Source organism: Mirounga leonina, unplaced genomic scaffold (assembly GCF_011800145.1).
Source record: "Mirounga leonina isolate KUSES-001 unplaced genomic scaffold, KU_Mleo_1.0 Mir_126, whole genome shotgun sequence".
NCBI lineage: Eukaryota > Metazoa > Chordata > Mammalia > Carnivora > Phocidae > Mirounga > Mirounga leonina.
Genome location: NW_023270314.1, coordinates 27,224,402 through 27,246,974, shown reverse-complemented (window position 1 = coordinate 27,246,974; position 22,573 = coordinate 27,224,402). Strand labels below are relative to the sequence as shown.

At 38.9% G+C, this 22,573-nt stretch overlaps 1 protein-coding gene and 1 non-coding gene across 2 annotated transcripts in view; one reads left to right on the top strand and one right to left on the bottom strand.

The window, feature by feature from the left end:
- Positions 1–22,573, top strand: part of LARP4 (La ribonucleoprotein 4) — a 204,937-nt gene that overhangs the window by 21,678 nt on the left and 160,686 nt on the right. The gene's annotated exons all lie outside the window — the stretch shown is intronic.
- Positions 2,743–2,849, bottom strand: LOC118009062. The gene has a single exon (XR_004678797.1). It is a non-coding gene; the product is annotated as a U6 spliceosomal RNA (small nuclear RNA).

The window sequence follows — 22,573 nt, the reverse complement described above, 5'->3', positions numbered from 1 at the left end:
TAAATGCAAGTTTGTACCTCTTAATCCCTTTTAGCTATTTCACCCATGTCCCCATTGCCCCTCCTCTCTGACAACCACCAGTTTCTTCTCTGTATTTATGAGTATTTCTGGGTTTTTTCCCTACATATATGTGAAATCATATGGTATTTGTCTTTCTCTGACTTCTTCACTTAGCATACTACCCTTTAGATCTGTCCATGTTGTCACAAATGGCAAGATTTCATTCCTTTTTTATGGTTGAGTAATATTCATGTGTGTGTGTATACACCATATCTTCTTTATCCATTTATATATCTGTGGACACTTAGATTGCTTCGATATCTTGGCTATTATAAATAATGCTGCAGTGAACATAGGAGTGAATATATCTTTTTTGGATTGGTGTTTTCGTTTTCTTCAGGTGAATACCCAGAAGTGTAATTGCTAGAGTATATAGTAGTTCCATTTATTTTTATTTTTATTTTTTGAGAGGGAGAGTGGGGTAGGGGCGGAGAGAGAGGGAGAGAGAGTTTTAAGAAGGCTCCATACCCAGCGTGGAGCCCCCCACAGGACTTGATCTCATAACCCTGAGATCATGACCTGAGCTGAAATTAAGAGTTGGATGCTTAACTGACTGAGCCACCCAGGCACCCCAGTAGTTCTATTTTTAATATTTGAGGAATCTCCACACTTTTCCATAGTGGCTGCTCCCAATTTACATTCCCACCAATAGTGCACAAGGGTTTCCTTTTCTCCATATCCTTGCTAGCATTTGCTATTTTTTGTATTTTGATAATAGCCATTCTGACAGATATGAGGTGGTATCTCACTGTAGTTTTGATTTGCATCTTCCTGATGATTAATAATGTTGAACATCTTTTCATGTACCTATTGGCCATCTGTATGTCTTCTTTGGAAAAGTGTTTATTCAGGCCCTCTGCCCATTTTTAAATTGGATTGCCTGGTTTTTCTTGGTGTTGAATTTTAGGAGTTCTTTATATATTTTGGATATCAACCCCTTACCAGAAATATCATTTGCTGATATCTCCTCTCATTCAGTAGGTTGCCTTTTCATTTGGTTGATGGTTTCCTTTGCTGTGCAAAAGAGTTTTAGTTTAATGTAGTCCCAATTGTTTATTTTTGCTTTTGTTGTCATGTCTGAGGAGGCAGATCCAAAAAATTATTGCTAAAACCAATGTCCATGAGTTTACTGCCTATGTTTTCTTTTAGGAGTTTTATGGTTTCAGGTCTTATATTTAGGTGTTTCATCCATTTTGTTTTATCTTTGTATATGGTATGAGAAAAGTGATCATGTTTCATTCTTTTACATGTAGCTGTCAGGTTTTCCAAACACCATTTATTGAAACTGTTTTCTCTATTGTATATTCTTGCCTCCTTTGTCATAGATTAATTGAATTAATTGAACATATAAGCATGGGTTTATTTCGGGGCTCTCTTTTCAGTTCCATTGATATATGTATCTATTTTTGTGCCAACACCATACTGTTTTGATTACTATAGCTTTGTAGTATAGTTTGACATATTGGCATGTGATTCCTGCAAGTTTTTCTTTCTCACATTTGCTTTGGCTATTCAGGGCCTTCTGTAGTTTCATACAAATTTTACTGTTATTTGTTCTAGTTCTGTGAAAAATGCTATTGGTATGTTCATAGGGATTATACTGAATCTGTAGATCACTTTGGGAAGTATGGACATTTTAACAATATTAATTTTTCCAATCCCTGAGCATGGTATGTCTTTCCATTTATTTGTGTTGTATCTTCAGTTTCTTTCATCAATGCATCAATTACTGCTTTCAGAGTACAGGTCTTTTCACCTCTTTGGTTAAATTTATGCCTAGGTATTTTATTCTTTTTGACGCAATTATAAATGGGATTTTTTTTCTCTTTCTGATATTTTTTTATTAGTGTATAAAAATGCAACTTATTTCTGTATATTAATTATTCTAATAGTTTTTTGCTGGTGTCATTAGGGTTTCTTATGTATAGTATCATGTCATCTGCACAGGGAATTTTACTTCTTCCTTATCAATCTGGATGCCTTTTATTTCTTTTTCTTATCTGATTGCTGTGGCTAGGACTCCCAGTACTATGTTAAATAAAAGTGGCAAGAGGGGCATCCTTGTCTTGTTCCTGATCTTAAAAGAAAAGACTTTTTTTTAAATTGTTGAGTATAATGTTATCTGTGGGTTTGTCATATATGGCTTTTATTTTTTTTAAATTATTTTATTTATTTATTTATTTATATTTTTTTATAGTTTTTAATTTTATTATGTTATGTTAGTCACCATACAATACATCATTAGTTTTTGATGTAGTGATCCACGATCCATTGTTTTCGTATAACACCCAGTGCTCCATGTAGTACGTGCCCTCCTTAATACCCATCACCGGGCTAACCAATCCCCCCTCCCCCCTCCCCTCTAAAACCCTGTTTGTTTCTCAGGTCCATAGTCTCTCATGATTCATCTCTCCCTCCAATTCCCCCCGCTCATTTTTCCCTTCCTTCTCCTAATGTCCTCCATGTTATTCCTTATATTCCACAAATAAGTGAAACCATATGATAATTGACTTTCTCTGCTTGACTTATTTCACTTAGCGTAATCTCCTCCAGTCCCATCCATGTTGATGTAAAAGTTGGGTATTCATCTTTTCTGATGGCTGAGTAATATTCCATTGTATATATGGACCACATCTTCTTTATCCATTCATCTGTTGAAGGGCATCTTGGCTCTTTACACAGAAAAATATGGAACGCTTCACGAATTTGCTTGTCATCCTTGCGCAGGGGCCATGCTAATCTTCTCTGTATCATTCCAATTTTAGTATATGTGCTGCCGAAGCGAGCACCATATATGGCTTTTATTATGTTAAGATATGTTCCCTCTAAACCCACTTTGTTGAGAGTTTTTATCATGAATGAATGGTGAATTTTGTCAAATGCTTTTCCGGCATTTAGGAATGACATAATCATATGATTGGTATCCATCATTGTGTTAATGTTGTTTGATTGATTTGCAGATAGTGAGCCCTCATTGCATCCCTGGAATAAATCCCATTTGATTGTGGTAAATGTATTTAATTTTAATGTATTGTTGAATTTGGTTTACTAATATTTTGTTGAGTATTTTTGCATCCAAAGAGGGGGAGGGAGTAAGAATCTGAAGGCGACTCTGCACTGAGTACAGACCCTGACTCGGGGCTCAATCCCACAGCCATGAAATTATGACCTGAGCCAAAACCAAGAGTCGGATGCTCAACCGACTGAGCCACTCAGGCACCCCTAGGGTAGTAGTTCTATTTTTAATTTTTTGAGGAACCTCCATACTCTTTTCCATAGTAGCTGCACCAGTCTGCATTCCCACCACCAGTGCACAAAGTTCCTTTTTCTCCACATCTTTGCCACCACTTGTTTCTTGTGCTTTTGATTTTAGCCATTCTGACAGGTGTGAGGTGATAGCTCATTGTAATTTTGATTTGCATTTCTCTGGTGATCAGTGATTATGAGCATCTTTTCATGTTTGTTTTCCATCTGGATGTCTTTTTGGGGAAATGTCTGTTCATGTCTTCTTCCCATTTTTGATTGGATTATTTGTTTTTTTGGGTGTTGAGTTTTATAAATTCTTTATATATTTTGGATACTAACCCTTTATAAGATAATGTCATTTGCAAATATCTTCTCCCATTCAATAACTTGCCTTTTAGTTTTGTTGATTATTCCCTTTGTTATGCAAAAGCTTTTTGTTTTGATGTAGTCCTAAGAGTTTATTTTTGCTTTTATTTCCTTTGCCTCAGGAGATATATATAGAAAAACGTGGCTATGGCGAATGTCAGAGAAATTATTGCCTTCAAGGATTTTTATGGTTTCAGGCCTCACATTTAGGTCTTTAATCCATTTTGAGTTTATTTTTGTGTATGGTGTAAGAAGGTGGTCCAGTTCCATTCTTTTGCATGTAGCTGTCCAGTTTTCCCAACACTTTTTTTTTTTTTTAAGATTTTTCATCCATTTATTTGAGAGAAAGAGGGAGAAAGCACACAAGTTGGGGGAAGAGCAGAGGGGGAGGGAGATGGATAAGCAGACTCTGTGCTCGGCACGGAGCTGGGCACAGGGCTTGATCCCAGAACCCTGAGATCATGATCTGAGTAGAAACCAAGAGTCGGACACCCAACCAACTGAGGCACCCAAATGTCCCATCCAACACCACTTTTTGAAGAGATTTGTCTTTTTTTCATTGTGTATTCTTTCCTCCTTTGTCAAAGATTAATTGACCATATAGTTGTGGGTTTATTTCTGGGTTTTCTATTCTGTTCCATTGATAATATGTTTCTATTTTTGTGCCAGCACCATCTTATTTTGACTACTACAGCTTTGTAATGTAACTTGAAGTCTGGAATTGTGATACATCTGATTTTGTTTTTTCTTTCTCAAGATTGCTTTGGCTATTCAGGGTCTTTTGTGATTCTATACAAATTTTAGGAGTGTTTGTTCTAGTTCTGTTTAAAATGCTGTTCTATTTTGATAGGGATTGCATTAAATGTGTAGATTTCTTTGGGTAGTATAGACATTTTAACAATATTTATTCTTCCAACCCTTGAGCGTGGAATGTCTTTTTCTTTCTTTGTGTCATCTTCAATTTCTTTCATAAATGTTTTATAGCTTACAGAGTACAGGTCTTTCACCTCCCTGGTTAAGTTTATTCCTGGTATTTTATTGTTTTTGGTGCATTTGTAAATGAGTCTGTTTTCTTAATTTCTCTTTCTGCTGCTTCATTATTAGTGTATAGAAATGTAACAGATTTCTGTACATTGATTTTATATCCTGTGACTTTACTGAATCCATTTATCAGTTCTAGTAGTTTTTTGGTGGAGTCTTTAGTGTTCTCTCTATATAGTATCATGTCATCTGCAAATAGTGCCATTTTTACTTCTTCCTTAGCAGTTTAGATGCCTTTTATTTCTTTCTCATGTCTGATTGCTATGGGTAGGACTTCTAGTACTATGTTGAATAAAAGTGGTGAGAGTGGACATCCTTGTCTTATTCCTAACCTTGGGGGAAAAGCTCTCAGTTCTTCAACATTGATTATGATATTTGCTGTGAGTTTTTCATATAAAACCTTTATTATGGGGCACCTGGGTGGCTCAGTCATTAAGCGTCTGCCTTCAGCTCGGGTCATGGTCCCAGGGTCCTGGGATCAAGCCCCACATCAGGTTCCCTGCTCGGCGGAAGCCTGCTTCTCCTTCTTCCTCTCCCACTCCCTCTGCTTGTGTTCCCTCTCTCACTGTGTCTCTCTGTCAAATAAATAAAATCTTAAAAAAAAATAAAAACCATAAAACCTTTATTATGTTGAGGCATGTTCCCTCTAGACCTACTTTGTTGCAGGTTTTTATCATGAATGGATGTTGTACTTTGTCAAATGCTTTTTCTCCACCTATTGGAATGATCATATAGTTTTTATCCTTTCTCTTATTGATGTGATGTATCATGTTGATTGATTTATGAATATTGAACCCTGCTTGCATCCCAAAAATAAATCCCACTTGATTGTGGTGAATGATTTTTATAATCTATTCTTAGATTCCATTTGCTAATATTTCATTGAGGATTTTTACATCTTTGTTCATCAGAGATACTGCCTGTAGTTGTTTTTTGTAGTGTCTTCAACTGGTTTTAGTATCAGGGTAATGCTGGCCTCATAGAATGAATTTGGAAGCTTTTCTCCCTCTTCTCTTTTTTGGAATAGTTTGAGAAGAGTAAGTATTAACTCTTCTTTAAATATTTAGTAGAATTTGCCTGTGAAGCTTTCTGGTCCTGGACTTTTGTTTGTTGGGAATTTTGTGATTACTAATTCAATTTCATTGCTGGTAATTGGTCTGTTCAAATTTTCTTTTTCTTCCTGTTTCAGTTTTGGTAGGTTCTATGTTTCTAGGAGTTTATCCATTTCTTCTACATTTTCCAGTTTGTTGGCATATAATTTTTCATAATTTTCTCTTACAGTTGTTTGTATTTCTGTGGTATTGGTTGTTATTTCTCCTCTTTCATTTGTGATTTTGTTTATTTGCATTCCCTCTCTCGTGCACACACTTTTTGGATGAGTCTGGCTAAAGGTTTATCAATTTTGTTGATCTTTTCAAAGAACCAGCTCCTGGTTTTATTAATCTGTTCTATTGTGTTTTTAATTTCTATATCATTTATTTCTACTCTGATCTTTATTATTTCCTTCCTTCTGCTTGTTTTAGGTTTTATTTGTTGTTCTTTTTCTTTAAGTGTGAGGTTAAGTTGTTTATTTGAGATTTTTCTTGCTTCTTGAGGTAGGCCTGTATTGCTATAAACCTCCCTCTTAGAGCCACTTTTGCTGCATCCCAAAGATTTTGGACTATCGTGTTTTCATTTTCATTTGTCTCCATGTATATTTGATTTCCTCTTTGATTTCTTGGTTGACCCATTCATTGTTTAGTAGCATTTTTTTTTTATTTTTAATTTATTCATTAGAGAGAGAGAGAGAGAGCACAAGCAGGGGGAGAGGCAGAGGGAGCAGGAGAGACAGACTCGCTGCTGATCTGGGAGCCCAACATGGGGCTAGATCTCAGGACCCTGGGATCATGACCTGAGCTGAAGGCAGACGCTTAACCATCTGAACTACCCAGGTGCCCCAGTAGCATGTTATTTAACCTCCATATATTTATGCTCTTTCCAGATTTTTTCTTGTGGTTGATATCTAGTCTCACAGTGTTGTGGTCAGAAAAGATGTTGGAATGACTTCAGTTTTTTGGAATTTGTTGAGACTTGTTTTGTAGCCTAATATGTGATCTATTCTGGAGAATGTTCCATGTGCACTTGAAAAGAATGGGTATTTTGCTGTCTTAGGGGGGAATGTTCTGAATATATCTGGTCCAGTGTCACTCAAAGCCATTGTTTCCTTGTTGATTTTCTGTTTAGATGATCTGTCCATTGAGGTAAGTAGGGTGTTAAAGTCCCCTACTATTATTGTGTTACTATAGATTAGTTCCTTTGTGTTTATTATTACCCATTTTTTTTTAAAGATTTTATTTATTTATTTGACAGAGAGAGAGAGAGAGTGAGAGAGAGAACACAAGCAGGGGGAGTGGGAGAGGGAGAAGCAGGCTTTTCCGCTGAGCTGGGAGCCCGATGTGGGACTCGATCCCAGGACCCTGGGATCATGACCTGAGCCAAAGGCAGTCACTTAACCAACTGAGGCACCCAGGCCCCCCTATTATTACCCATTTTATGTATTTGGGTTCTCCCATGTTGAATACATAAATATTTTTAATTGTTATGTCTTCTTGTTGTATTTTCCTCTGTATTACATAGTGTCTTTCTTTATCTCTTGTTACAGTCTTTTTTTTTTTTTTTTTTCTTTGAGAGAGAGTGAGAGAGCACAAGCTGGGGGAGCAGCAGAGAGACAGGGAGAAGCAGGCTCTCCACTGAGCAGGGAGCCCAGTGTGGGGCTCGATCCCAGGACCCTGGGATCATGACCTGAGCCAAAGGCAGACACTTAACCAACTGAGCCACCCAGGTGCACCTACAGTGTTTGTTTTAAAGTCTATTTTGTCAGATATAAATATTGCTACTGTGGCTTTCTTTTGACATCTATTTGAATGATAAATGTTTCTCCACCCCTCTCACTTTCAATCTATACATGTCTCTAGGTCTGAAATGAGTTCTTGTTGACAGCATAAATGGGTCTTGTTTTTTAGTCCACTCTGATACCCTCTCTTGTGATTGGAGCATTTAGTCCATTTACATTCAAGTAATTATTGGTAGATAGGTATTTATTGCCATTTTGTTATTTGTTTTGTATTTTTTTTCATAGTTTTTCTCTGATCCTTTCTTCTCTTGCTCTTGTTCATGGTTTGTTGGCTTTTTAGTGATATACTTGGATTCCTTTCTCTTTATTTTTTGCATATCTATTACTGGTTTTTGATTTGTGGTCACCATTAAGTTTGTATATAACATCTTCTGCATATACCAGTCTATATTAAATTGATGGTCCCTTAAGTTTGAACACATTCTTACTCCTCTCCCTGCCCCACATTTTAGGTATATGGTGTCATAATTTACATCATTTAATTTTGTCAATTCCTTGATTGATATTTACAGATATACTTATTTTTACTGCGTTTGTGCTTCCAACTTTTCATACTCTCACTTGTGGTCTTTCCTTTCCCCTCAAAGAGTCCCCTTTAATATTCCATGACCACTGATTTATTGGTCATGGACTCCTTTAGTTTTTGTCTGAGAAACTCTTTATCTCTCCTTTTATTCTAAATGATAGCCTTCCTGGGTAGAGTATTCTTGGCTGCAGATTTTTCCCTTTCAGCAATTTGAATATATCTTGCTCCTCCTTCCTGGCCTGCAAAGTTTCTGCTGGAAAATCCTCTGATAGCCTTATGGGGTTTCCCTTGTATGTAACTGTCTTCTTTTCTCTTGCTGCTTTTAAAATTCTCTCATTATCGCTACTTTTTGCCATTTTAATTACTATGTGTCTTGGTGTGGACCTCCTTGAGTTGAACTTATTGGGGGATCTCTGTGCCTCCTGGATCTGAATATCTTTCCTTCCACAAGTTGGAGAAGCTTTCAGCTATTATTTCTTCAAATAAATTTTCTACCCCCTTTTTTCTCTCTTCTTCTGAGATCCCTATAATGCAAATGTTATTATGCTTGGTGGAGTCATTGAGTTCCCTATGTCTATTCTCATTTTGCATGATTCTTTTTTTCTCTCATTTGCTCAGCTTGATTAGTTTCCCTTACTCTGTCTTCCAGGTCATTAATTCATTCTTTTGCTTCCTCTAGCTTACTATTTATTCCATCAATGTATTTTAATTTTATTTATTGTATTCTTCATCTCTGATTGGTTCTTTTTTAACTCTCCATTGAGGGTCTCACTGATGTCCTCCACTCTTTTCTCAAGTCCACTGAGTATTTTTTTGAACATTACTTTGAATTCTTTATCAGGCATATTACTTATCTCTGTTTCACTTAGGTCATGGAGTGGTTTTGTCCTGTTTTTGTTTTTTTTTTTTTTTATATGAGATGTATTTTTCTGTCTTCTCATTTTGTCTAACTCTCTGTTTCTGTTTCCATGTGTTAGGAGAGTCAGCTACATCTCCTGCTCTTAAAGGTAATGGACTTATGAAGAAGAAGTCCTGTATTGCCCTGTAATGCAGTGTTCCCTGTTCCCTAGGACCTAGTATTTCAGGAAGTGTCTCCCATATGTGTCTCATTTACCCTGCTTTTGAGTCTTAGCTGCTTTTTCCTTTAGTGCAGTTGTCTGCAGAGACTCTCTTTGCCTGTTGTGGGCAGTGTTTGGTCCCTGGCTGTGTGGGGCACATTTTAACAAGGTGTGTGCTGCTCTGCTTGCAAAATGAGACCTGCCTCCATCGCTGGAACTGACGTCCTGCAAAACGTGGGTGGGGACACAAAGTGTTGGTGGAGTTTGTGCCAGTCTTCTGGGGAAGGGGACCCAAAGCACTGGTACTGAGGCAAGCATGACTGGGAAGGGCAGATACACCAAATCATGCTTGGCTGGGGCTTGGTGTAAGCAAGTCAGATAGCAGTTATTGGCCACCCAGGTGCCCCAATCATTTACCTTTAAAATAAGGTATGTACTCATTGCAGTTTTGCTAATTGTTTTGGTTGTTTTTGTAGTTTTCTGTTCCTTTTTTCTTTTCTTGCTGTATTCCCTTGTGGTTTGATGACCTTCTTTAGTGTTATGCTTAGATTTCTTTCTTTTTTTTTTAAAGATTTTATTTATTTATTTGAGACAGAGAGAATGAGAGACAGAGAGCATGAGAGGGAGGAGGGTCAGAGGGAGAAGCAGACTCCCTGCCGAGCAGGGAGCCCGATGCGGGACTCGATCCGGGACTCCAGCATCATGACCTGAGCCGAAGGCAGTCGCTTAACCAACTGAGCCACCCAGGCACCCAAGTGTTATGCTTAGATTTCTTTTTATTTTTTATGTGTCTGTTATAGGCTTTTGGTTTGTGGTACCATGAGGTTCATATATAATACCATATGTATATAGCAGTCTATTTTTTTTTAAGATTTTATTTATTTATTTGACAGGGAGAGACACAGCAAGAGAGGAAACACAAACGGGGAGTAGGAGAAGCAGGCTTCCCGCCTAGCAGAGAGCCTGATGCGTGGTTCGATTCCAGGACCCTGGGATCATGACCTGAGCCGAAGGCAGACACTTAACGACTGAGCCACCCAGGTGCCCCTATAGCAGTCTATTTGAAGTTGATGGTCACTTAGGTTCAAAAACAGTCCAAAAGCACTACATTTTTACTCTCCCACTGCCCACAATCTGTGTATTTGATTTCATATTCTGTACCTTTTTTATTTTGTGTATCCCTTAACTAATTACTCTGGATATAGTTGATTTTACTACTTTTGTCTTTTAACCTTTATAGTAGCTTTATAAGTGATTGATCTACTACTTTTACTTTTTATATGTTTATTTTTACCAGTGAAATTTTTTCTTTCACAGTTTTCTACTTCTACGTATGACCTTTTCTTTTCCACTTAAAGAAGTTTCTGTATTTCCTGTAAGGCTGGTTTAGTGGTGATGAACTTCTTTAACTTTTGTTTGTCGGGGAAACTCTTTTTCTCTCCAATTCTGAATGATAACCTTGCTAGAGTATCCTTGGTTGTAGGTGTTTTTTCTTTCAGCACTTTGAATATATCATGCCACTCTCTTCTGGCCTGCAAAGTTTCAGCTGAATAATCAGCTTATAGTCTTTTGGGTGTTCCCCTGTATGTAACTAGTTGCTGTTCTCTTGCATTTAAGATTCTGCCTTTAATTTTTGACATTTTAATTAGTACGTGTCTTTCTTTGTGTGGACCTCTTTGGGTTCATCTTGTTTGGGGTTCTCTATGTGTCCTGGACCTAGATGTTTGTTTCTTTCCCAAGTTAGGGAAATTTTTAGCTATTATTTCTTCAAATAAGTTTTGTACCTGTTTCTCTCTCTCTTTCATCCTTCTGAGACTCCCTATAATGCAAATGTCAGTGTGTTTGATATTGCCCTAGAGGTCCCTTAACCTATTACATTTAAATTTTTTCTTTTTGCTAGTCAGCATGGATGATTTTCAGTGCCCTGTGTTCCAGGTTGCTAATTTGCTCTTCTGCATCCTCTAATCTACTTCCCTTATGTATTTTTCATTTTAGTCATTGTATTCTTCAGCTGTGATTTCTTCTTTTTTACATTTTCTATCTGTTGAAGTTCTTACTGAGTTTATCCACTCTCTCCCAAGTTCAATGAGCATCTTTATGATCATTACTTCAAACTCATTATCAGGTAGTTGGCTTATCTGTATCTCATTTAGTTCTTTTTCTGGGGCTATGTCTTGTTCTTTTGTTTGTAACATATTCCTTGGTCTCCTCATTTTGTGTGACTGTCTGTGGTTAGCTACATCTCCTGGTCTTGAAGGTAGTGGCCTTCTGTAGAAGGCATCCTGTGAGGTTTGGAAGTGCAGTCCTTTCTGATCACCAGAACCAGGCACTCCAGGTGTGTCCTCTGTGTGGGCTGCATTGTGACTGGGCTATAACTGCTGTGGACTTACTGGTGAGTGGAACTGGCCTTTGGCCTGGCTGGCTACAATACCTAGCTGCAACTATTGTAGGCATGTTGGTGGTCAGGGCTGGCTCCCAGCAAGGCTGCCTAAGAGGCTCAGTTGTAACTATTGCCAGCATGCTGATGGGTAGGGTTAGCACTTGGTGTGGTTGGCTGCAAGGCCCTTTAGGACTGTTGCAGGTGTGCTGGTAAGTGGGGCTGGCACCCCGCCCCCAGGCAGCAGTCATTTTGGAGGTGCACTGGCCCCTACAGAGGGTGCCTGCTGGGGTAGGTGGGTTGGGCAGTGCGGGTCTGCAGGGGAATGCCAGTTCAGAGCCAGCCTTGCTAGCAAGGTAGATGAAGACTGTCAGAACTGGCAGCCACCAGTGTCAGGCCAGCTAGGCTGAAGGAGAGCAAGAAAAATGGCACCTGCCAGCATTTCTGTTCCCAGAGAAATTTCCTACAGATTCCTGTCCCTTTTGCCCATGACCTAAAATTAGCCAGTAAATCTCCTTCACATATAGCCCAGGTACTTTTTTTTTTTTTTTAAAGATTTTATTTATTTGTCAGAGAGAGCTAGAGAGAGAGCACAAGTAGGCAGAACGGCAGGCAGAGGGAGAAGAAGGCTCCCCACTGCACAGGGAGCCCAACACAGGACTCGATCCCAGGACTCTGGGATCATGACCTAAGCTGAAGGCAGCCGCTTGACCGACTGAGCCACCCAGGCGCCCCTGGCCCAGGTACTTTTCAAACTGCTTCCTCTATGCTGGGTCACCGACAGAGTGAATTTGTGTGTGGGCCTTTTAGGAATGGAGTCTCATTTTCCTATACCCCTCTAACCTTCCCAGAGTTAAGCCCTGCTGAATTTTAAAACCAAACATTATGGGGGCTTGTCTTCCTGGTACAGATCCCCGGGGTGGAGGGTATCCAGTGTTGGGCTTGAACCCCTCACTCCTCAAGTGGGACTTCCATGCCTATGATAGCCCTCCTGCTTATGGGTTGTGCTAGGTGCTTTTCCAACTGCTGTTTTTTCACATGGTCTTGGGTTGAGTGAGACTGCAGGCAAGCCCTCCAGTGGGAAATCTTAGTTTCCTGGAGCACTTTGGGACCCTGGACATCAGCTCCATTGGTTTTCCAAGCCACATGTTCTAGGGGTTTGTCTCTCCAGTGCAGATCTCAGGCCCCTGAGTGACCAATATAGGGCACCAACCCTTTGCACCTCCAGGAGAAGTGCCTGTCTGGTGAGGTCCCCTTGTTGTGTGTTGCTGCAATGGGGTTGGGGTGTTTTACAAGACTGTGCCTCTGTCTCTCCTACCCATCTCATTGTGGTCCTTTTCACAGCAGTTCATCTAGTTTTTAAATCTTTTTCTGGGGGAAATTATCCAACTGTAACTATAGATCTGGTGTGTCTGTGGGAAGAGGTGAGTTCCTCTTCCTATGGTACCATCTTGGACCCCCCCTCTCAGTACCCATTCATGATAAAAGCTGTTAGCAAACTAAAAAGGAAACTTTCCTAATTTGTTAAAGGATATCTATAAAAAACTTAAAGTGAACATTATTCTCAACATTAAAACATTAGACGAATTCTCTAAACACCAGGAACAAAATAAGAATGTCTACTATTACCACTTTTTAATTTTTTTTAAAGATTTTGTTTATTTATTTATTTGACAGAGAGAGACACAGCAAGAGAGGGAACACACGGGAGTGGGAGAGGGAGAAGCAGGCTTCCCGCTGAGCAGGGAGCCTGATGTGGGGCTCGATCCCAGGACCCTGGGACCATGACCTGAGCCGAAGGCAGACACTTAACGACTGAGCCACCCAGGCGCCCCTATTACCATTTTTTTAAAAAAAATTTTTGTTTATTTGAGAGAGAAAGCACAAGTGGGGGCAGGAATGGGAGGAGCAGAGGGAGAGGGACAAGCAGACTCCCCACTGAGCAGGGAGCCTGATGCAGGGCTCTATCCCAGAACCCCAGGATTATGACCTGAGCTGAAGGCAGATGCTTAGCCTACTGAGCCCCCCAGGCACCCCTTTTTTCTTTTTTTAAAAAAATATTTTATTTATGTATTTGAGAGAGAGAGCACACGTGAGAGAGAGAACACGAGCAGGAGAGGGAGCAGCAGAGGGAGAAACAGACTCTCCACTGAGCAGGGAGTCCGACCTTTCAACCTCTTGGGCTTGATCCCAGGATCCTGGGATCATGACCAGAGCCAAAAGCAGACACTTAACAGACTGAGCCACTCAGGCATCCTTTACCACTTCTAAACAGAATTTTACAGGAAGTCCTAGACAGGACAATAAGTCAAGGAAAAGAAAAAAGATATAAGAACTGAAAAGGAAGAATAATTGACAGGTAATAACTTATCCTCATAGAGACCTCCAAAGTATATAGTCATAAATTATTAGAAGTGATAATTGAGTTTAGCAAGGTGGCTGGGTATAAGATCAATATACAGAATCAAATAACTTTTTATACTTCAGCAACAAATGGTGAGAAAACAGTTTAAAATGCCATCTATAATAACATTAAAAATAAAGTATGTAGGAATAAATCTAACAAAATATATATAAGATGTGAGGAGAAATTTTAAATTTTATTGGAAAACATTTAAAAAGATATGAATGGGGGCGCCTGGGTGGCTCAGTCATTAAGCGTCTGCCTTCGGTTCAGGTCATAATCCCGGGGTCCTAGTACTGAGCCCCGAATTGGGCTCCCTGCTCTGCGGGAAGCCTGCTTCTCCCTCTCCCACTCCACCTGCGTGTGTTTCCTCTCTTGCTGTGTCTCTCTCTGTCAAATAAATAAATAAAATCTTAAAAAAAAAAAAAAAAACCAGAGAAGGAGACAAACCATAAGAGACTCTTAATCATAGGAAACAAACTGAGGGTTGCTGGAGGGGAGAGTGGTGGAGGGATGGGGTAACTGGGTGATGGACATTGTGGAGGGTATGTGTTGTAATGAGCACTGGGCATTGTATAAGACTGATGAATCACAGACCTGTACCCCTGAAACAAATAATACATTGTATGGTAATTAATTGGATTTAAATTTTAAAAATCAGGAAAAAAATCAATAAAGGATTCAGGTATAAAATAAATAAAAGTCATAGTAATACACAATATGGTATTATTGGTACTAATGTGGGTAAATCAATGAAACAGAAAATAGGGCCTTCTCTACCTTTAAGGATTCATTTGATATAGGATTATAGATGACATTTCAGATCACTGGCTGATGAGTTATTCAGTAAGGAGTGTTGGGACAACTGGCTGTTCAAGTGGAAAAATAGGAAATACCATCCCTATCTCGTATCAAATAAATTCCAGATTTAGTAAAGTTCTCTGCAGACAGCACCACAAAGCTAACTATAGAAGGATTTGGGGGAGGGGGAAGGATTTGGAGCTGAGAGAGAATAACTCAGTAGTTGGTATAGTATGCTCTACTTGGTACCAGCTGGTACCAGTACATTCCATTTCTCACATGTGTTAGGCATGCCCAACTTCATTAGCTAGTTTTTCTATGTCTTGTCCCCTCCAATCCATTCTCTATACCACTAGAGTATGTGCTCTAAGAAGAAAATTTTGTTATTCCTCAGCTTTAAATCTATCCACAGCTTCTCATTATTCTCAGTATAAAATTTAAAACCCTTAATATGACCTGATGCCTGTATACATCTCTAGCGTCATTTCTTAGTTCTCTACCTTCACTCCCACTTCCCTACGAGGTAGGTCCCAGCACTTCTGACCTTTAGATTTTCTTTTCTTTTTTTTTTTTTTTAAAGATTTTATTTATTTATTTGACAGAGAGAGAGAGACACAGCGAGAGAGGGAACACAAGCAGGGGGAGCGGCAGGCAGAGGGAGAAGCAGACTCCCCGCAGAGCAGGGAGCCCAATGCGGGACTTGATCCCAGGACTCTGGGATCATGATCTGAGCCGAAGGCAGACCCTTAACGATGAGCCACCCAGGCACCCCTGACCTTTAGATTTTCAAGTACACAATGCTGTATATGGCCTCTGAATCTTTGCATGAAAGTCTCTTAAACTGTAATACTTTTTTCTTCCCCTATTTTACTTGATTAATTCCTTTTCCTCATTCACCATCCTGGTGGTCATTCCTTTGGAAATCTTCCTTTGACACCCCTTATATAATCTCTCATTACCCTGTAAATGTACCCATTATTATTAAATTTATCAAAAAATACTATAATTGCAAAGTAAGAGAGACAAACACCATATGATTTCACTCATATGTGGAATTTAAGAAACAAGACAGATGAGATTATGGGAAGAGGAAGAGAGAGAGAGGGAAACAAACCATAAGAGACTTTTAATGATAGAGAACAAACTGAGGAGTGATGGAGGAGGTGGGTGGGGGATGGGCTAGATGGGTGATGGGTATTAAGGAGGGCACTTGTGGGGTGCCTGGGTGGCTCAGTTGTTAAGCGTCTGCCTTCAGCTCAGGTCGTGATCCCAGGGTCCTGGGATGGAGCCCCACATCAGGTTCCCTGCTCAGCTGGGAGTCTGCTTCTCCCTCTCCCACTCCCCCTGCTTGTGTTCCCTCTCTCGCTCTTGCTGTCTCTCTTTCAAATAAATAAGGTATTGTTAAGGAGGGCACTTGTTATGATAAGCACTGGGTATTGTATGTAAGTGATGAATCACTTAATTCTACTCCTGAAACCAATATTGTACTGTATGTTAACTAACTAGAATTTAAATAAAAAATTTTAAAAATATGGTAATTTCTTATTTGTCTCCCTTACTACTTTCTTCCAATCCATGACAGCAGGGATTATCTGATTGTTCACTATTATATCACCAGTGCTTAGCACATGTGTAGATATTCAAATATTTATTGAATGAATTATCTCAAATACAATTTTCTCATTCTTTTTCCCCTTTAACCGCCCATAGTATGGCTTTGAAGTATATACATCTTAATTATTATATATACACATGCACACACATTTTTATATTTCAAGTTTTTATTTAAATTCTAGTAACATATAGTGTAATATTGGTTTCAGGAGAATTCATTGATTCATCGCTTATGTATAACACCCAGTGCTCATCACAACAAGTGCTCTCCTTAATAGCTATCACCCATTTAGCTCATCCCCCACCCACTTCCCCCCTCAGTTTGTTCTCTATAGTTAATAGTCTCTTATGGTTTGTTTCCTTCTCTTTTCTTTCTTTTAAGATTTTATTCATTTATTTGAGAGAGAATGAGAGAGATCATGAGATGTGGGAGGGTCAGAGGGAGAAGCAGACTCCCAGCTGAGCAGGGATCCCAATAAGGGACTCGATCCCGGGACTCCAGGATCACGACCTGAGCCAAAAGCAGTTGCTCAACCAACAGAGCCACCCAGGCACCCCTTTTATTTTTTCTTCTTCCTTCTCATGTTAATCTGTTTTGTTTCTTAAATGCCACGTATGAATGAAATCATATGGTATTTGTCTTATATTTATTGAAAAATATTATTTCTAGAAATGTTTTCATGATAGCTGAGTCCAGTAGAACATAGGTGTCAGCAAGCTATTTATGTAAAGGGCCAATTTACAGTAAATATTTTTGGCTCTGTGGGCTGCATTCGGTTTTTGTTGCTTCTTCTCCTTCCTCTTTTTCTTACCTGTAGCATTCTTTAAAATGTAAAAACTAGGGGTTCCTGAGTGGCTCAGTCATTAAGCATCTGCCTTTGGCTCAGGTTATGATCCCAGGGTCCTGGGATCCAGCCCCACATTGGGCTCCCTGCTCCACGGGAAGCCTGCTTCTTCCTCTCCCACTCCCCCTGCTTGTGTTCCTGCTCTCGTTATCTCTGTCAAATAAATAAATAAATAAATAAATCTTTAAAAAATAAAATATGTATAATGCTTTCCCAAGGAGTGAGAAAAGGTCAACAAGCTCATCCAGTCTATAACCATATGGGAATGACCTCATCTCCGAAGCAAACTGTTTATTCAAATCATTTAAATGTGATAAGAAGCTTGTAGTAATTGTGCTCTGGTTCTAAATAGTAATCCACAGAATCTTTACCCTGAAAGTAGTCCCAGATGTGCTCAATCTATCTTCTCTCTCTGGGAGATATTTTCATTTGATTTATTAGAGAAATATAGAATTGTTTTAGGGTTGCTTGATTGATTTTGCTCTTTAAGTATTAGAGAATGCCAGGATCTGGTAAACTTTGTTTGTTTGCCTTTTTTTTTAAAGATTTATTTATTTTAGAGAGAGTGTGAGCGGGGGAGGGGCAGGGGGAGAGAAGCAGACTCCCTGCTGAGGAGGAGCCCAATGCAGGTCTCAATCCAGGGCCCTGAGATAATGATCTGAGCCGAAATCAAGAGTCAAATGCTTAACCGACTGAGTGATCCAGGTGCCCATAAACCTGAGTTTTTTAATAGAAGGTCAATAGAATTAGAGCTATGAATTCCAGTAGCTATTTACCTAGCAGAATTGGAAGCCAGGGCTTTAGTTCAGCATTTGTTATAAATTAGTACTTGAAATGAAGGCTGACCATGTTTCTTTATCTTGGTATCAGTTAGGTAGTTCATTTATTGAACAGGTAAACTAGATAGAAAAGAATGATAAGGTCTTTCATAAGTAGCTTTTATCCTAGTTGGAAATGATCACCACATACATACAAAAAAGACTTAATATTTTGTATTTATCCTCTTATGCTGTCCTCTGCTTGAGGCTCTTGATCAAGGCAAAGCCCTTTAAACTCAAGCAGGACCAGGTCCAAATCCTTAAATTGCACTGTTCTTAAAAGGTTTTGTCTTCCAAACAAGTCAGATAATGTTGGAGCATTCCCATTAGTGAGTCATGCTGACCAAACATAGTTTCTGTGGATTTCTTGCTGTAACTTTTTATCTTCCCACTCTTCCTTTCTTACACCTGTTGAATGACTACTGTGAATGCATGACTCAAAAGTTAACAGGCCCTTGTGGTACAGTATTTTTGTGATTTAAGAAACTTTTGTTATCTCAGTATTGACAGTAGACTATATATCCAAAGATCAATTTTTTTATTTTACTAGAAAAACAATCCAAATACTTTTGGTAGGTACATCATCTGTGGTGGTTTTAAAACATAATTGATGAATTCTTTGGTATTCCTCCCTTCAAAAGGTGGAGCCCCTCCCCTTGAACATGGACAGTACTTAGGGACTTGCTTCTAATGAACAGAATGTGGTAAAAATGACAGTGTGGCACTTTTGAGACTAGGTCATAAAAAGGCATTGTGGCTTCATCCTTTCTGTCTCTCTTGGATCATTTGTGATACTCCCTTGAGTATCACATATCTAGAAGCTCTTTGGAGATGTCTATATGGCCTTTAGCCAAAAACTATTGCCTGAGCCAATTTGGAAGCAGATCCTCCAGTCACAGTCAAGCCCTCAGATGACTGCAGCCCCAGCCAACCTCTTGACTGCGACCTCATGAGAGACCTTAAGCCAGAACCATCCAGTCAAGCCAGTACTGAACTCCTGACCCACAGAAATTGTGAGATCATATATGTGTGTTGTTTTAAGCCACTAAATTTTGGAGGTAATTTGTTATGCAGCAATAGATAACTGATATACCATCATGTAATATTTTATACTGAAATTGATAAACTTTTGTCTTATAAGACTCTGTCTTACAGACCAACATTGTTTAGTTTTCCTAATTCTTACTTTTTTTGTTGCTATTATTTCTTGGATTGTCTTGGACTGAGAGAGATGTATTAAAGTCATTATGCATTTTCTATTTCTCTAATCTTCTGTAGTTACTACTTTACAAAAGTTGCCATATTATTTATTGCACAGATATTCATGACTCATATCTTCATAGTGAATTGTAGCTTTTGGTACTATAAAGTGTCCTTCTTTGTCTCATTTAATACTTTTTTGCTTGATATTGCTCTTTTTAAAATTTGCATTTGCCCAATACATCTTTGTTCATTCTTTTTTTAAAGATTTTATTTATTTATTTGAGAGAGAGTGAGTGAGAGAGCACACAAGCAGAGGGAGAGGAAGAGGGAGAAGCAGACCTTCCCACTGAGCAGGGAGCCTGAGGTGGGGCTCAATCCCAGAACCCTGGGATCATGACCTGAGCCAAAGGCAGGTGCTTGACCGACTGAGCCACCCAGGCACCCCTTGTTCATTCTTTTATTTTAGGCTCTCCTATGTAGAGTCCAGAGTTGGGTTTCATTTTGTGAGTGAATGTGAAAATCTTCTAATAAGTGACATAAGACCACTTATATGTATATATTTACAGAACTGCTACGTTTTATCTCAATTATGTCATCTTTCTATATCCAAAACAATGCATGGTCTTCCAGTAACTATGTGTTCAGTTTCCTTTGCTCTTTGTTGTTTTATTTGTGTGTATTTTTCTTTGTGTGTGTGTGTGTGTGTTTTTCTTAGTGATTACAGAAATTTATATTTTTGTTCTAAATTCCCTTTATAGCAATACTCCCATAATACCTTGGTCCTCTTTTTCTTTATACATTGACTATTAATTTCCTACTCAGAGTAATAATGAAAGAACTTGACAACACTTCCTTCTCTCTCTCTTCTGTGCCCTCTACCATTCAATTTTAGTTAACAGTATTCTTTTTCTTAATGTTGATTCTTTTCCTAAATATGTTTTGGATTACAATCTGTTGGCTTTAAATGACCCCCTTTAACTCTCACTTTTTACCTGTTAGTGAGCTGTTCCACCTGTTTCTCTCTCCCCACTTCACTCATTTTTTTAAAAGTTATTACTACACTGTCAGAGCATAGAAAATTTATATGCTATTCTTACTCCCACTTTTGTTTTAGTCTTAGTTGTATAGCTAGGTGTATTCAGTGCATACCACCAGTATCTTTGGTGAAGTTTTCTGGGTCCTCCCTTAATTGGGTACAGTTTGTCCTCAGGAAGGACTCATTAGGATAATAATCCCAGGTATTTATCATACTGAAAAATTGCTACTTGCAGGATGGTTTGTTTGCCTTTAGAAGTCTTTTCCCTTGATTATATTATAAATGTTGCTTTACTATTTTCTGGCTTTGAAAATAGCTGGGAACTCTGATGTAAACTGATTTGCTATCCTTAGAAAGTGACTTGATCTTTTTGACAGAAAGCACAGGTAATTTTTTCCCTTTATATTAAAGTATAATTTTCTAAGATAAATCTAAATGTTGACTAATCTGGGTCTTAGTACATCATGTGCTCTTTCAGTATGTAGATTCATGTCTTCTTTCCCTCCATCCTTACAAAAGAAATGTTATTGAATTATAGTTGTAAATATTAATTCTATTTTATTATTTGGTTGTCTTTTTCAATGCATCCAGAAATATGTATGTTGGATGTTGGGTGTCTGATTTTTATATTATTTTCTCCTCGATTGTTTTAATCTCTTTATTTCATTTTTCTTGGCTTTTCTTATTTCCATCCTCTATGTCCTATATGATACATTTGATCCTAGCTATTCTTTGTCGTTTTAGGTTGCATTCTCTGGGACACAGACTCTGAGACAGATAATTGTGTGCATGAGGTTTATTAGAGATTAGCCTTGGGATCAACACTTATGATGATGCAAAGGAAGGAGGATTGGATAAAAGGAGATGCTGAACTGTAATTAGTGTTATGCTGCTACATTTTTAATAACCAATTCTTAGAGGGATAAAAAACTCTAATTTGTAACATTTTCCAGCATATAAATACTTCCATCCTGGCCAATTTTAAGCTACAAACATGACATCACTAAACATGGATCTGGATAGAAATGCATAGTAACACCCATGCAAAAACAATAGACATTACCTCAAGGGCATAGATAATAATAAATGTAGTAAAATAATTAGGAAGTGATGAGTATTTGTTACCTTGGTTTTGAATAGAATCTAATTTTGAGTTTATATAATTTAAATTCTAGTAGTAGCTATGTTTAACAACCTGCTTGCAAAAAAAATATTTAAAGATTTATTCATTTATGAGAGAGGGAGAGAGAGCACAAGCAGGGGGAGGGGCAGCAGGAGAGAATGAGAGAGAAAATCTCAAACAGACTTCCCGCTGAGCATGGAGCCTGACATGGGCTCGATCCCACAACTCTGAGATCATGATCTGAGCCAAAACCAAGAGTCGGATGCTTAACTGACTAAGCCACCCAGGTGCACCCTGCTTGCAAAATTTTTAAAAATGTTAACAGTTGGCTCTCATGGGCCAGTAGGAGCCAATTCCAGATACCATTGACCGTGACCAATCACAACAAAGGTCAAAAGTCTCAGCTCATCCCATGAGTTTTGAAGTTGGGATGGCCCTTTAGAATTGTCCCACCTTGCTTTTGGGGGACAACAATGGAAGAAGTCTTTGGAGCTGCATTCCACCCCCCCCCCAAGCCAGAGCTGTCGTGTTCCCTCCTCTTTCACTTCCTATTGCAAACAATAAAAGACGTTCCTACCCTAAAAAAAAAAAAAAAGAATTGTCCCGCCTTGAGGCAAGGCCCTCAGATATCTTGGCATGTACAAGTCATTGGGTACAGGTAGACATTGGGAAGAGGGTTTGACCTTGGGTGATGGAATTTTTTTTGGCCAAAGGAAATCCCCAGAGAAGGACTCAGCCACCAACATTCTAGCAACTTGGAGTATGTGTGCTTCAGTCCTGAAGAGGGTATCGGGAGAGGAGTCCACAGGACCTTCTACACTTATGTATCTCCTAGTTTAGTCTTGGTTTCTGCTTTGAGACAGCACTTTTTCTGTATGCTTTCATCTGTCAAAACTCGTGATTGTCTGTGTGTGCGTTTTCTTATAGTAACTTTGTGTGGATACTGAATTTTCGTTGTTATTGTTATTCATCCTTGAACATGCTGGATTTTTCTGAGTCCGTTTTTTTTTTAAAGATTTTATTTATTTATTTGACAGAGAGAGACACAGCGAGAGAGGGAACACAGCAGGGGGAGTGGGAGAGGGAGAAGCAGGCCTCCCGCAGAGCAGGGAGCCCGATGCGGGGCTCGATGCGGGGCTCGATGCGGGGCTCGATGCGGGGC